Source organism: Oncorhynchus nerka, linkage group LG21, assembly GCF_034236695.1.
Source record: "Oncorhynchus nerka isolate Pitt River linkage group LG21, Oner_Uvic_2.0, whole genome shotgun sequence".
Classification (NCBI taxonomy): Eukaryota; Metazoa; Chordata; class Actinopteri; order Salmoniformes; family Salmonidae; genus Oncorhynchus; species Oncorhynchus nerka.
Window position 1 is genome coordinate 10276435 of NC_088416.1, and position 14515 is coordinate 10290949.

General features: G+C 47.4%; 1 protein-coding gene across 3 annotated transcripts in view; it reads left to right on the forward strand.

The window, feature by feature from the left end:
• The window catches only part of LOC115103872 (protein kinase C alpha type-like), a 226402-nt gene that overhangs the window by 95249 nt on the left and 116638 nt on the right, over window positions 1–14515 (forward strand). The window contains exon 1 of one of the 3 annotated variants that reach the window (XM_065006299.1): window positions 9738–10626. The exons of the other annotated variants lie outside the window; for them this stretch is intronic. The gene's annotated coding sequence lies outside the window, so the exon portion shown is untranslated. Of the gene's footprint in view, window positions 1–9737; window positions 10627–14515 lie in introns of those variants that run through there. 3 annotated transcript variants of the gene reach the window in all.

Sequence of the window (14515 nt, forward strand, 5' to 3'; positions counted from 1 at the left end):
ACTGTTTTACAACATGAGCGGTCGCGATTATAATGTACATGTTTTGAGATCAATGCGAGAGCTGCATGTAGCCATGTGTGCGTGCACATTTGTTCATATCCTTTGCTAGTTTGTGAGTTATTAGCCCAGTTATAGCTCATTTGTATTCAGCAATGTGGGAGTGATTGCTTCCTACAAGAGCACAAAACATGTACATTTCTATCCATATTTGAATAGCGGGGCAGTGTTGTATTTTGAGACATGCTTGAATAAACTAAGTAGCCAATAGGCAGAGGGGAGCATAATGTGTCTGATTCTCTGTAATAATGCTATGGGAATAATAATGCATTTTATTTTGTAAAGTGGTTTCTTGCATCAAACAACACACAAAAAATGTTCAGTCACCTCCTTGTCTGAAGGAGAAGTGTAAAAACAGGTTCATGTCAAGCCCTGTATGTTTTTTTTCTTCAAAAGTCTCTTGGAATGTAGGCCTACATTGAACACCACACGTTGGCTGCTACTGTAGGCTGAATGATAGAACAGCTATTTCCATGTTAAAATGTGATGTGATGCGTTTTCCCCGTGTTTTTTTTAATGGTAAACCACTCTGGTAGGCCTTCATTACGATTAAATAGCTACAGTAGCCTACTTAGCCACTGTTATAAACTGTAAGTTAAAGTGGGTACAGCCTCAGTGTTACCAGTAAATGTGTGCCGGAAGTTGCACAGAATTTTCACAACGTTCAAGTTTGCGCTCAGCAGACCTGAAATTTGCTCGGTGACAAAACATATTTGAGGGACTCATGACTCATTGTAGCTATTTGCAACCCAGATATCTGTGTCTAACCTATTTATCTTGCTCTTTCCCTCCGGTCATGACTTTTTCCACTCTGTGGGGCAACGGAAACTCTCCTGGCACTGTTTACTCATCTCTTTCACTCTCTGTTTGCCCCTATCTCCCCCCCCCCCACCCCCTCTCCCTCTGTTTAATTTTCCCTCTTCCCCTTTCTTACTTATCTTGTCAGATGTTCTCTCTCCCCGCACTCTCTCTCTCTCTCTGCTTCTCTCTCTCTCTGCTTCTCTCTCTCTCCACCTTCTCTCTCTCTCTCTCCACTCTCTCTCCTTCTCTCTTTTATTTCTGCCTCTTCTTTCCCCGTCTAACTATTCAGACTTTCTATCTCCCTCTCCCTCTCATCCCCCTTTTCTTCCTTTGATCAAACTTATCTTTCCAGACTCTTTCTCTGTTGTTATATAAACCCATTTCATTTAGTCTGTTTTGAGCCACCGTCAAATATTTACTTTTGAGCCCACCCATCTGCTGCACCAAGGTATTCATAGATGCAATTAACTGCATTGTTTTCACTTTTCATTAAGTAATTGTTATTTCCTAAAAAGGTATTTTTTTGGTTTGTTGTTCTTGGTCATTTGGTATATAGTTATTCGGGCCTATGAATTCCAGGGTTGAGAGAGAATGAGGGACAAGAGGGTGGAGTCTGGCAATGGAGAGCTCCACTCCATGGCCTAAATGGGTGGTTTTAGGGCTGTTGATTGGATAGGTTGGATGTGGATACCAGTCTACTTGTTGACAGGCCTTGTCACGGTCTTGTCGTTACATTATAGTGAGGTAATTCGGTCAGTATTTTGAATAGCCTTGGATTGCCTCTGTCCAAGCAATAAGCAAACGAAAGAGTCCGACTTTCTATCTCTGTGGTTTTGTGTAGCTGGCATTTCTCGTCCTTCCTCTTGGTACGTGTTGCCGCACCACTGAAGTATTGACTCACTTTGCCACTCCAGCGTAAGACCCGTCCTCATCATCCCAAGGCGATAGTTCATTTGTTCCTTTTATTAAGAAGGTGATACCAGTCATGGTAGTTAATTTGTCCGAGTGTTTGTTGAGTGTTGGTCTTGTAATGGACTCACTCACTCCCACTATTGGGTCTCCCTACTTCAGACCATCTGTTTTCATGGCCTTCCTCTCCAACCGTTTGCTCTGTTAAGGAAGAACGAAGACTCTCAGGCCAAAAACTGTATTCCTACATCTCTAAATTAGCCTTCCGGACACGGTGTATTCTTACTTCTCAGACTAACTTAACTTTTACAGAGAATCACGCAGAGTCTTGGAGCTAAACTACCGAATATAAGAGATGAATTGTCGGGCCAGTGTCACTATTAATTACTTACGTTTAGAGAAAGACTGGTGGGCCTCGGCCGTTACACTTTCTAGACCAGAGGGAGTCTGGCTAGGCCTTAATTATTAAATACCTGAATGTGGCCTGTTTCAGAAGGCTATTTATTCAGTTTAGGTTTAACTGTTTAGCAACCTGTTTTGCAAATGAAGCTCTGAGACAACTTTTTTTTATCAAAAACATTTTTTACATATTTTTTTGCTGTCGTTGTCGCTACCTCCGTGGAATGGAAAGGATGCAGAGTGTGGCGGTGAACGGAGCTCTCGCTTCCAGAGCCGACGAGACAGTCATGACAGACTTCCAGTCCTTCCCCGACCTCGAAGCCGCCCATCACTCAAAACCTGTGTTTATCCACTCGGCTATGTTTACTAGCAGTGTGAATGGCTGTGTGAATGGCTGTGTGAATGCTTCTGTGAGACTTTAATAATTGTTGGCTTGGTATTTCCAGCTGTGAAAGCAACAGAATTCATTGCAGTCGATCGCTTGAGGTTTAGGAAATGTTTCTTGTCTCGCACCTTGCTGTAACAGAATGGAACTCTCATGCATAAGAGAGAAACCACCACAGTCAGAGGCTGGCACTAAGACAGCATTGAATGAGCTGTATTCCGCCATAAGCAAACAAGAAAACGCTCGCCCAGAGGCGGTGCTCTTAGTAGCCGGGGGCTTTAACACGGAACCCAAACCGGCTGCGCGCGTGCGCCGTCAGGCAATAAATGTATTTTGTCCCCCTTCACCAAATGCGATCACGACACGCAGGTTAGAATATCAAAACAAACTCTGAACCAATTACATTCATTTGGGGACAGGTCGAAAAGCATTAAACATTTATGGCAATTTAGCTAGTTAGCTTGCACTTGCTAGCTAATTTGTCCTATTTAGCTAGCTTGCTGTTGCTAGCTAATTTGTCCTGAGAAATAAACATTGAGTTGTTATTTTACCTGAAATGCACAAGGTCATCTACTCCGACAATTAATCTACACATAAAACGGTCAACTTAATCGTTTCTAGTCATCTCTCCTGCTTCGACTTTTTCATATTTGAACTTATATGGGGATTGGCATCTAAACTTTCATAGTATTACTACACCGAACGGCAACACAGTTCGTCTTTCAATCACCCACTTGGGTATAACCCATGAGGAGAGGCAGGACTTGCAGCGCGATCTGCATCAGGAATAGAAAGGAGTTCTATTTTAGCCCTTGGCAACGCAGATGCTCGCTAGCAGTGTGGGTGCAATAATTGAATATCTGATTTCTAAATTTATTTTGCAACGCTTGCTCACGCGGTCAACCTATAATGCAGGGAAACTTCAATCTCTTTTACCAAATTTCTATCAGCCTGTTAAATGTGCAACCAGAGGAAAAATAACTCTGGACCACCTATATACTCCACACACAGAAATGCATACAAAGCTCTCCCTCACCCTCCATTTGGCAAATCTGACCATAATTCTATCCTGCTGATTCTAGCTTATAAGCAAGAATTAAAGCAGGATCACCAGTGACTAGATCAATAAAAAAAGTGGTCAGAGGAAGCAGATGCTAAGCTACAGGACTGTTTTGCTAGCACAGACTGGAGAATGTTCTGGGATTCCTCCGATGGTATTGAGGAGTACACCACATCAGTTACTGGCTTCATCAATAAGTGCATCGATGAGGTCATCCCCACAGTGACCGTACGTACATACCCCAACCAGAAGCCATGGATTACAGGCAGCATCCGCACTGAGCAAAAGGCTAGAGCTGCCGCTTTCAAGGAGCGGGACTCTAACCCGGAAGCTTATAAGAAATCCCGCTATGCCCTCCGACAAGCTTTAATACAGGACTAAGATCTAATCATACCACACCGGCTCTGACGCTCGTCAGATGTAGCGGGGCTTGCAAACCATTACAGACTACTAAGGGAAGCACAGCCAAGAGCTGCCCAGTAACACAATACTACCATACGAGCTAAACTACTTCTATGCTCACTTCGAGGCAAATAACACTGAAACATGCATGAGAGCACCAGCTGTTCTGGAAGACTGTGTGATCACGCTCTCCTCAGCCGATGAGAGGAAGACCTTTAAACAGGTCAACATTCACAAGGCCGCAGGGACAGACGGATTACCAGGACGTGTACTGCGAGCATGCGCTGACCAATTAGCAAGTGTCTTCACTGACATTTTAACCTCTCCCTGTCCTAGTCTCTAATACCAACATGTTTTAAGCAGACCACCATAGTCCCTGTCCCCAAGAACACTAAGGTAACCTGCCTAAATGACTACCGACCTGTAGCACTCACGTCTGTAGCCATGAAGTGCTTTGAAAGGCTGGTCATGGCTCACATCAACATCATCCCAGAAACCAACTTGCATACCGCCCCAATAGATGATGCAATCTCTATTGCACTCCACGCTGCCCTTTCCCACCTGGACAAAAGGAACACCTACGTGAGAATGCTTTTCATTGACCACAGCTCAGCGTTTAACACCATAGTGTTTTCAAAGCTCATCAATAAGCTATGGACCCTGGGACTAAACACCTTCCTCTGCAACTGGATCCTGGACTTCCTGACAGGCCTCCCCCAGGTGGTAAGGTTAGGTAACACATCCGCCACGCTGATCCCCAACACAGGGGCCCCTCGGGTCTGTGTTCAGTCCCCTCCTGTACTCCCTGTTCACTCATGACTGCACGGCCTGGCACAACTCCAACACCATCATTCAATTTGCTGACAGCGGTAGGCCTGATCACAGACAACGACGAGACAGCCTATAGGGAGGAGGTCAGAGACCTGGCCGTGTGGTGCCAGGACAACAACCTCTCCCTCAATGTGATCAAGACCAAGGAGATGATTGTGGGCTACAGGAAAAAGAGGGCCGAGCACGCCCCCATTCTCATCGACAGGGCTGCGGTGGGGCAGTTAGAGAGCTTCAAGTTCCTTGGTGTCCACATCACCAACAAACTAACATAGTCCAAGCACACCAAGATGGTCATGAAGAGGGAACGACAAAACCTATTCCCCCTCAGGAGAATGAAAATATTTGGCATGGGTCCTCAGATTCTCAAAAGATTCTACAGCTGCACCATCGAGAGCAACGAGAGCAACCCGACTGGTTGCATCACTGCCTGGTATGGAAACTGCTCGGCCTCCGTCCGCAAAGCACTACAGAGGGTAGTGTGAATGGCCCAGTACATGACTGGGGTTAAGCCTCCTGCCATCCAGGACCTCTATACCAGGTGGTGTCAAAGGAAGGCCCTAAAAATTGTCAAAGACTCCAGCCACCCTAGTCATAGACTGTTCTCTCTGCTACCACACGGCAAGCTATACCGGAGCACCAAGTCTAGGTCCAAGCGGCTTCTAAACCGCTTCTATCCCCAAGCCATAAGACTCCTGAACATTTAGTCAAATGGCTACCCAGACTATTTGCAGTGCCCCCCCCCTCTTTACACCACTGCTTCTCTCTGTTGTCATCTAATAACTCTACCTACATGTACATACTACCTCAACTAACCGGTGCTCCCGCACATTGACTCTGTATCGATACGCCCCTGTATATAGTCTCGCTATTGTTATTTTACTGCTGCTCTTTAATTTAATGCTGCTCCCCTGGCCCTGATGAACTAGACCCCCCTGCTTCCTACACCTAGCTGCAGACATCATTGCTCCCCCTTAACATGTCTTTTTAACTTCACGCTTGATGTTAAGGAAATCCCCAAATTATGGAAATCTGCTTTTGTAGCGCCTCTCCTGAAAGGTGGAGGTCCTTCGCTACTTGACTAATATCGACCCATATCAACATTTTCTGTACTGTCATAGGTACTGGAGTCCTTAGATAGCAGGCAGCTACAGGCCTACTTCCAAGAAAGCAATATCTTAAATGAAATGCAATCAGGTTTTCGGTCTGGCCACAGCACTGTTTCAGCAACATTGAAGGTTTTAAATGACATCCACTGTGCTCTTGATAAGAAGTTACATTATGTGTCTGTCTTAATTGTTTTGTCGAAGGCTTTTGACAGCGTGGACCATGCTGTGTAAAAATTACAAATCAAAAACGTCTAACACATTGTGATCTCTACAGCGCTGTTGCCTGGTCGTCATTGACCTTGCGTAGGCTGAAACACTACACTGATTTATAAGGCCATATTGGGTAAAATGCCATTTTATCTCTGTTCTTTTTTAGTCTGGTCACTAATTAAATATCAATTACGGTCCCATTCTCATTTGCTTCTAACAGTACCAAACAATTTGAACAGGTCATGGTAGAAAAAGTTTTAGTTACTTAGCTCCGTTGTCTTGGAATTCTCTCCTGCACATTTTAAAATGCGATGATCTAGTTTCGTTGGAGTTTAAACACTTGATCGATGTATATATCATAGAAGAGTGTAATTGTCTTTAGGACAGCTGTTTTTAGTCAATGTTCATGTTTTTAACGTAAAAAGTTTTTGTTGTACTGTATGTGTGTTTATAGTTTTGTTAAACGTTGTGCTAGTGTATGTAAGTTGCTTTGTCTGAAATGTTGTTCCCCCTGCTGCTATTGGACCAGGTCACTCTTGGAAAAGAGATGTTACCTCTATGAGGAAAAAACGGTATAAATAAAGGTAAAATAAACTTTTAAAAAAAAGAAAATGACTTGTTACTTTTATCTCTTATTCTTATCCGTATTTTTTGGAAACTGCATGGTTGGTTAGGGGCTCGTAAGTAAGAATTTCACTAAGGTCTAAACTACACCTGTTGTATTCAGCGCATGTGACGAATAGAAATGTTGTTTGATATGGCCCTCTGACACTGAAGTGAAATCTATTCAGACGCAGCGCGGAGTATTGGATTCAGGCATTCACCTGAGACCTCGAGTGCTCTTGCTAAAACTACCTTGCTTGCTATTGTGTCCTTTAGACCTCTCGTTGTCTCCTATAGTTCAATTCAAATGACTTTTTTTTTTTTTAAACCAATGTGTGTGCGTCACAAATGACTTGCATTTCAATGCCCTTTCCTTTCAGTCCCACACGTTATTGTTGACGTACATAGTATAGAAGGATCCTTTTCCTTCTCAGCTCCCCCGCTTCCTTTACACAACTCAGTCTGGGCGCATCATCATAGCACAGTGTGTGGTGACATAAGCCTACACACTGTGTACTGACTGCGAGCAAAACTTCCTTGGCCTTGGCCTGGAAGTGATCAAGCTTCTGTGTGTGTGTGTGTGTCAAATCAAATCAAATTGTTTTTGTCACAAGCGCCGAATACAACTGGTGTAGACCTTACAGTGAAATGCTTACTTACACGCCCTTAACCAACAATGCAGTTTTAAGAAAAATACCTAAAAAATGCATAAATAAAAGTGACAAATAATTAAAGAGCAGCAGTAAATGTGTGTGTGTGTGTGTGTGTGTTTGTACGAATGTGAAGTGGGTCACAGCCATAGCGGGTGGTTGAGGGGGGCACACCCGCCCAGCAGGGAGGCCTCATTAGGGAGCTGTTTTGTAGGCTTGGGGGGCGCGGGCGCAGCACGGCGGGTGCCATCAGCACTCTCACCGGAGCACAACACACACTCGCTCTCCCAGATCTCGGTTGAGGAGCCCTGACTGTGTGTGACTGGTCGACATAAAGAGGGGGAACAACTTTATGCAAAAGCAGACCTGGAAATGCCGTGAAACGTTTCTCTGCTTTTCCAGGTCAGTTTTTGCAGGTGCGGTATTGCTCCACGATTGTATGTCAAGTAGTTAGTCCGTATGAAGAATCTATTGCGTAACATCACACGGAAGCCTTAAACTGTTATGTATCATATGTCGGACCATAGTTTGTGACCTCGTCAATATGAACGTTATTCTGGGGGGTTGGGTTTGGGGCAGGGGAGTGCAAAGGGGGGTAGGTTGGGTTTGGGGCAGGGGGAGTGCAAAGGGGTGGGGTTACTGTTTCAGGGTACAACGGTTTCCGCAACCGACACACACTATTCCAAAATATGGAGAGAACTCTGTCTAGTAAGCACTGTGCCAGTAGCTTCTCTCCTAAGTGTCTCGTTACCAGCGATATAGGTGTACATTTGGCAGGCAGCCATTTTGAGTGCTTCAGTGTAGTGTACCTGGCTCTCCGTTTGGAGGGGAGCCCAATAGCTCTCCCACTGAGCTCCATAAGGTCATTTGATTATCAAGCTATTATTACTATATTAAAATCAAATCACTTATATGATTAAATTGATTATTAAAATGACTGTGTGTATCTCCTGCACCTTGCCTGTAGTGCTTTAGTCATTTAAAAAAAGTAATCCTTCTCACCCCCCCCCCCTTAAAAGATTTAGATGCACTATTGTAAAGTGGCTGTTCCACTGGATGTCTTAAGGTGAACGCACCAATTTGTAAGTCGCTCTGGATAAGAGCGTCTGCTAAATGACTTAAATGTAAATGTAAAAATGCAGGTAAGGAACCCCCTTGTGTGTCAGCGAGCCTCCCTCTCATCGCTTTGCAGCTTAGGGAATAAAATGGCCAGCGGGAAGGACGGTGGTGATTTGCGAAAAAAACTAACAAAAAAAGCTTGACGCTCACCTCGGGATCAACAATAGCTCTGTTTTGTTCCCTTGGATGGACCCCTACCCTCCGTTAGCAACGCCTAGCTCCAGGCCTGGCAGGGGCGAGTGTAGGGGTTGTGGGTTAGCGTGCTCTGGTGACCCATCTCCAGCTAGCTGCTAAGCTAGCACCATTGACATTAGAAAGGTCAGGCCTGCCCCATACTAAATTTCACACCATTTTTAGCATCTCAATTAAGACTTATCTGTGGATTAAACTAGCGCCTAGCCTAGCTAGGGTGTGTTTTAAATTGAAGTGAAGGGTTTGACTGAAGCAAATTAAGTATGCTAATGTTTTAGCTGTGAATATAATCTGACACTGATTGACTTTGCTTCACTTCACTATCAGGATGAAATGACAGTGGATCCTGCCATAACACTCACTTTCTAATAAAAACTTATCTGAAATGACACTGCTTCACTGACAGGAACATCATCTCTCCCTCTCTCTCTCTTATGCTCTCTACCTCTCTCTCTCATACTCACTCTACCTCTCTCTCTCTCACACTCACTCTACCTCTCTCTCTACCTCGCTCATGCTCACTCTCTCTCACTCTACCTCTCTCTCTACCTCTCACCCTCACTCTACCTCTCTCTCTACCTCTCACCCTCACTCTACCTCTCTCTCTACATCGCTCATGCTCACTCGCTCATGCTCACTCTACCTCTACCTTTCTCTCGCTCTCTCTCTCAAGCTCACTCTAGCTCTCTCTCTCTACCTCTCTCACGCTCACTCTACCTCTCTCTCTACCTCTCTCTCTACCTCTCTCTCTCTACCTCTCGATCTCTCGCTCACTCTACCTCTCGCTCACTCTACCTCTCGCTCACTCTACCTCTCGCTCACTCTACCTCTCGATCTCTCGCTCACTCTACCTCTCGATCTCTCGCTCACTCTACCTCTCGATCTCTCTCTCACTCTACCTCTCGATCTCTCGCTCACTCTACCTCTCGATCTCTCGCTCACTCTACCTCTCGATCTCTCGCTCACTCTACCTCTCGATCTCTCGCTCACTCTACCTCTCGCTCACTCTACCTCTCGATCTCTCGCTCACTCTACCTCTCGATCTCTCGCTCACTCTACCTCTCGCTCACTCTACCTCTCGATCTCTCGCTCACTCTACCTCTCTCTCTACCTAGCTCATGCTCACTCTACCTCTCTCTCACTCTCACTCTACCTCTCTCTCTACATCGCTCATGCTCACTCGCTCATGCTCACTCTACCTCTCTACCTTTCTCTCGCTCTCTCTCTCAAGCTCACTCTAGCTCTCTCTCTCTACCTCTCTCACGCTCACTCTAGCCCTCTCTCACGCTCACTCTAGCTCTCTCTCTCTACCTCGATCTCACGCTCACTCTACCTCTCTCTCTACCTCGATCTCTCGCTCACTCTACCTCTCTCTCTACCTCTCGATCTCTCGCTCACTCTACCTCTCTCTCTCTACCTCTCGATCTCTCGCTCACTCTACCTCTCGATCTCTCGCTCACTCTACCTCTCGATCTCTCGCTCACTCTACCTCTCTCTCTCACTCTACCGCTCGATCTCTCGCTCACTCTACCTCTCGATCTCTCGCTCACTCTACCTCTCGATCTCTCGCTCACTCTACCTCTCGATCTCTCGCTCACTCTACCTCTCTCTCTCCATCTTTCTCTTTCACTGTTTCTCATCTCCCCTTTATATCCCTCCCTGCCCTTCATCTTGCTCCCCCTTTCTCTTTCTCGCACACTCTTCCTCTCACTCTTCTTCTTCCTCTCTCTCTCCCTCCCTCCCTCATCACCTCTACTCTCTCTGTCTATCTGTGCTGTGTAATTACCCCTGTCAGGAAGTGGCATTGTTGCGTTGTGGTTGTGGCATGGCGGCGGGCACGGCGGGGAGCCGCGATGGCTGTCACCCTTGGCGGCAAGGCGGGAGGAGGTGACTTCTTCACAGGTAGGGGCTCCCAGACTGCCGGCGCCAAATGTCACCTCACACGAAGGTGTGCGAGATGGGGAGGCGGGAGACAGGAACTGGGGAGGGAAGCATGGTGACGAACGATGCACCCTGAGGGTGGTTGTCTGGTGATGCGGCCCTCCAGAGCTCTGGATACGATGGGGTGACACTTTGGAACCTGGAAGAGTCTTGTGGGACCCTATGTCCCTGTTATCTCATGCAAAGTCTGTTTTGATAGTCCTGCTGGTAGACAGTGTTGCAGCAGAGGGGTGTGTGAACCAGGGCACAGATGAGCCCCCCCCCTGCTTCCTGTGTGTGGAAGTGACAGCAGGGTGATGTATTTGAGCCACTACAGCAGAAGAATAGCCTCTCTCCCTCTTTCTTCTTGCACCAGTTACCACGACTACAAAAGAGACGGTCTCTCTGTGCCCTGACAAAGAGGGGTAGATTCTCCCTGTGGGGAATGACATGTTGGATGGTAAAGATTTGGTACCCTGCATCTCCCTGTGGTGCTGCTGTACTAAAAGCTAGCTGTCATTTACCCCATGGCAGTCAGGCTGAGACTGTGTGTGTGTGTGTGTCTGTGTGTGTGTATAATCAGAGCCCAGAAGCTGTAGCAGAGGGAGCTATCTTTAGCCCTCGACCCCTCTGGTTCTGTCTCTTCTCCCCTTCCTCGCGTCCTTCTTTCCCCTCCTCCTCCTCGCTCTGTCTGACAGTACGGACCACCTGCAGAGCCACGCGCACATCTATCAGCAACACACTCCGTCCTATGCCAAAGAAACTGCACCCCCTACCTTACCAAACGTGGGGCTTGTTCCTGCTCACAGCAGGGGTGGGTGGGTGTGTGTGTGCCTGTTTTGTTCCTGTGAAGGTCGGCCAGTGGGCCCAGACGGACACTGTGTTTACCATTCAAACCTTCTTTAAGCTGAGATGGTGTGTTCTCTCTGACTGTCTTGCACCACACTACTATTTCATGGCTGGGTGGCCATAGTATTCCTGTTGACACAGTGTGAAATGATTACACACGTCATCTGACCCAGTGGGTCACAGTGCCCTGGTGAGCTGCCCAGCTTTCATTGGAGTGGATGGGGGAGATGGATGGGGATGAGTGGGTGGATGAGTGGGACGGATGAGTGAGTGAAGGGATGACTGGGCGGGTGGATGGATGGGTTTCCTTATAGTGGATGGATGGATGCCCGGGTTGCCATGGAGTAGAGCGGAGGGATGGATGATTTGATAGATTAAGAAAGGGAGAGAGGGAGGAAGCAGCCTTGGGGTAGACAGACATTGGGTTAGCTGTTCAACATCAATGTCTTATGGGGCAATTCAAACATACTATTTCTATATTGCTTGAAAAAAGAAATGACCTCATGAAATGTCTTTAAGAATTACCCCAAAGGACATTGATGTTGAGCCACTGACCCGACGTCAGCACATCTCATTTCCAAACCTCATACGGTACATTACAAGTACATTCTCGGCACAAACACCGGTCGTAAAAAACCTTGAAATTCCTGTGTGAGTTCACCTGAAATTGCCCTCAATATCCAACAACCCCCATTCTGACATTGCAATTCACGCTAATTGATATTGGCCCCGGCACTACTTCTTGTCCAGGGCCATGTTCTGAGTGTTGTTTAGGTCCTCCAGTGGAAAAGTGTGTGGGCGTGATTGGATTGTAATGCAGTATTGTGAGTGAGTGGGGATGATAGTACATGCTGATAGCATTCTTAGAGGACCTCCCCTAATTGGCCCAGAGTGGAGGTTGGTCACCCTGTACTCCCAGTAAGAGCCCTAATGATTGGCTGAGACTGCAGTTACCTGCCCAGAGGAGCCAGACTGATTAGAGAGATAGGAAGGGGATGAAAAGAGAGCAAGCACTTCAATGACTGATACCCCACTTGGCCCGAAATGACCCGCCAAACACTATTACCATTATTCTCTGTCTCTCTGTTTGTCTCTCTCTCTCTCTCTCTCTGTCTTTCTGTCTCCCCTCTCTCTCTGTCTCTCTCTCTCTGTCTTTATGTCTCCCCTCTCTCTCTGTCTCTCTGTCTCCTCTCTCTCTCTCTCTGTCTCTCCTCTCTCTCTCTCTCTCTCTCTCTGTCTCCTCTCTCTCTCTCTGTCTCCTCTCTCTCTCTCTGTCTCCTCTCTCTCTCTCTGTCTCCTCTCTCTCTCTGTCTCCCCTCTCTCTCTGTCTCCCCTCTCTCTCTGTCTCCTCTCTCTCTCTGTCTCCCCTCTCTCTCTGTCTCCCCTCTCTCTCTGTCTCCCCTCTCTCTCTGTCTCCCCTCTCTCTCTGTCTCCCCTCTCTCTCCTCTCTCTCTGTCTCCCCTCTCTCTCTGTCTGTCTCCCTTCTCTCTCTGTCTGTCTCCCCTCTCTCTCTGTCTCTCTCTGTCTCTCTGTCTCTCTCTGTCTCTCTGTCTCCTCTCTCTCTCCTCTCTCTCTCTCTCTCTGTCTCTCTCTCTCTCTGTCTCTGTCTCCTCTCTCTCTCTCTACATTTACATTTAAGTCATTTAGCAGACGCTCTTATCCAGAGCGACTTACAAATTGGTGCATTCACCTTATGACATCCAGTGGAACAGTAGTGCATCTAAATCTTTTAAGGGGGGTGAGAGGGATTACTTTATCCTATCCTAGGTATTCCTTAAAGAGGTGGGGTTTCAGGTGTCTCCGGAAGGTGGTGATTGACTCCGCTGTCCTGGCGTCGTGAGGGAGTTTGTTCCACCATTGGGGGCCAGAGCAGCGAACAGTTTTGACTGGGCTGAGCGGGAACTGTACTTCCTCAGTGGTAGGGAGGCGAGCAGGCCAGAGGTGGATGAACGCAGTGCCCTTGTTTGGGTGTAGGGCCTGATCAGAGCCTGGAGGTACTGAGGTGCCGTTCCCCTCACAGCTCCGTAGGCAAGCACCATGGTCTTGTAGCGGATGCGAGCTTCAACTGGAAGCCAGTGGAGAGAGCGGAGGAGCGGGGTGACGTGAGAGAACTTGGGAAGGTTAAACACCAGACGGGCTGCGGCGTTCTGGATGAGTTGTAGGGGTTTAATGGCACAGGCAGGGAGCCCAGCCAACAGCGAGTTGCAGTAATCCAGACGGGAGATGACGAGTGCCTGGATTAGGACCTGCGCCGCTTCCTGTGTGAGGCAGGGTCGTACTCTGCGGATGTTGTAGAGCATGAACCTACAGGAACGGGCCACCGCCTTGATGTTAGTTGAGAACGACAGGGTGTTGTCCAGGATCACGCCAAGGTTCTTAGCGCTCTGGGAGGAGGACACAATGGAGTTGTCAACCGTGATGGCGAGATCATGGAACGGGCAGTCCTTCCCGGGAGGAAGAGCAGCTCCGTCTTGCCGAGGTTCAGCTTGAGGTGGTGATCCGTCATCCACACTGATATGTCTGCCAGACATGCAGAGATGCGATTCGCCACCTGGTCATCAGAAGGGGGAAAGGAGAAGATTAATTGTGTGTCGTCTGCATAGCAATGATAGGAGAGACCATGTGAGGTTATGACAGAGCCAAGTGACTTGGTGTATAGCGAGAATAGGAGAGGGCCTAGAACAGAGCCCTGGGGGACACCAGTGGTGAGAGCACGTGGTGTGGAGACGGATTCTCGCCACGCCACCTGGTAGGAGCGACCTGTCAGGTAGGACGCAATCCAAGCGTGGGCCGCGCCGGAGATGCCCAACTCGGAGAGGGTGGAGAGGAGGATCTGATAGTTCACAGTATCGAAGGCAGCCGATAGGTCTAGAAGGATGAGAGCAGAGGAGAGAGAGTTAGCTTTAGCAGTGCGGAGCGCCTCCGTGATACAGAGAAGAGCAGTCTCAGTTGAATGACTAGTCTTGAAACCTGACTGATTTGGATCAAGAAGGTCATTCTGAGAGAGATAGCGGGAGAGCTG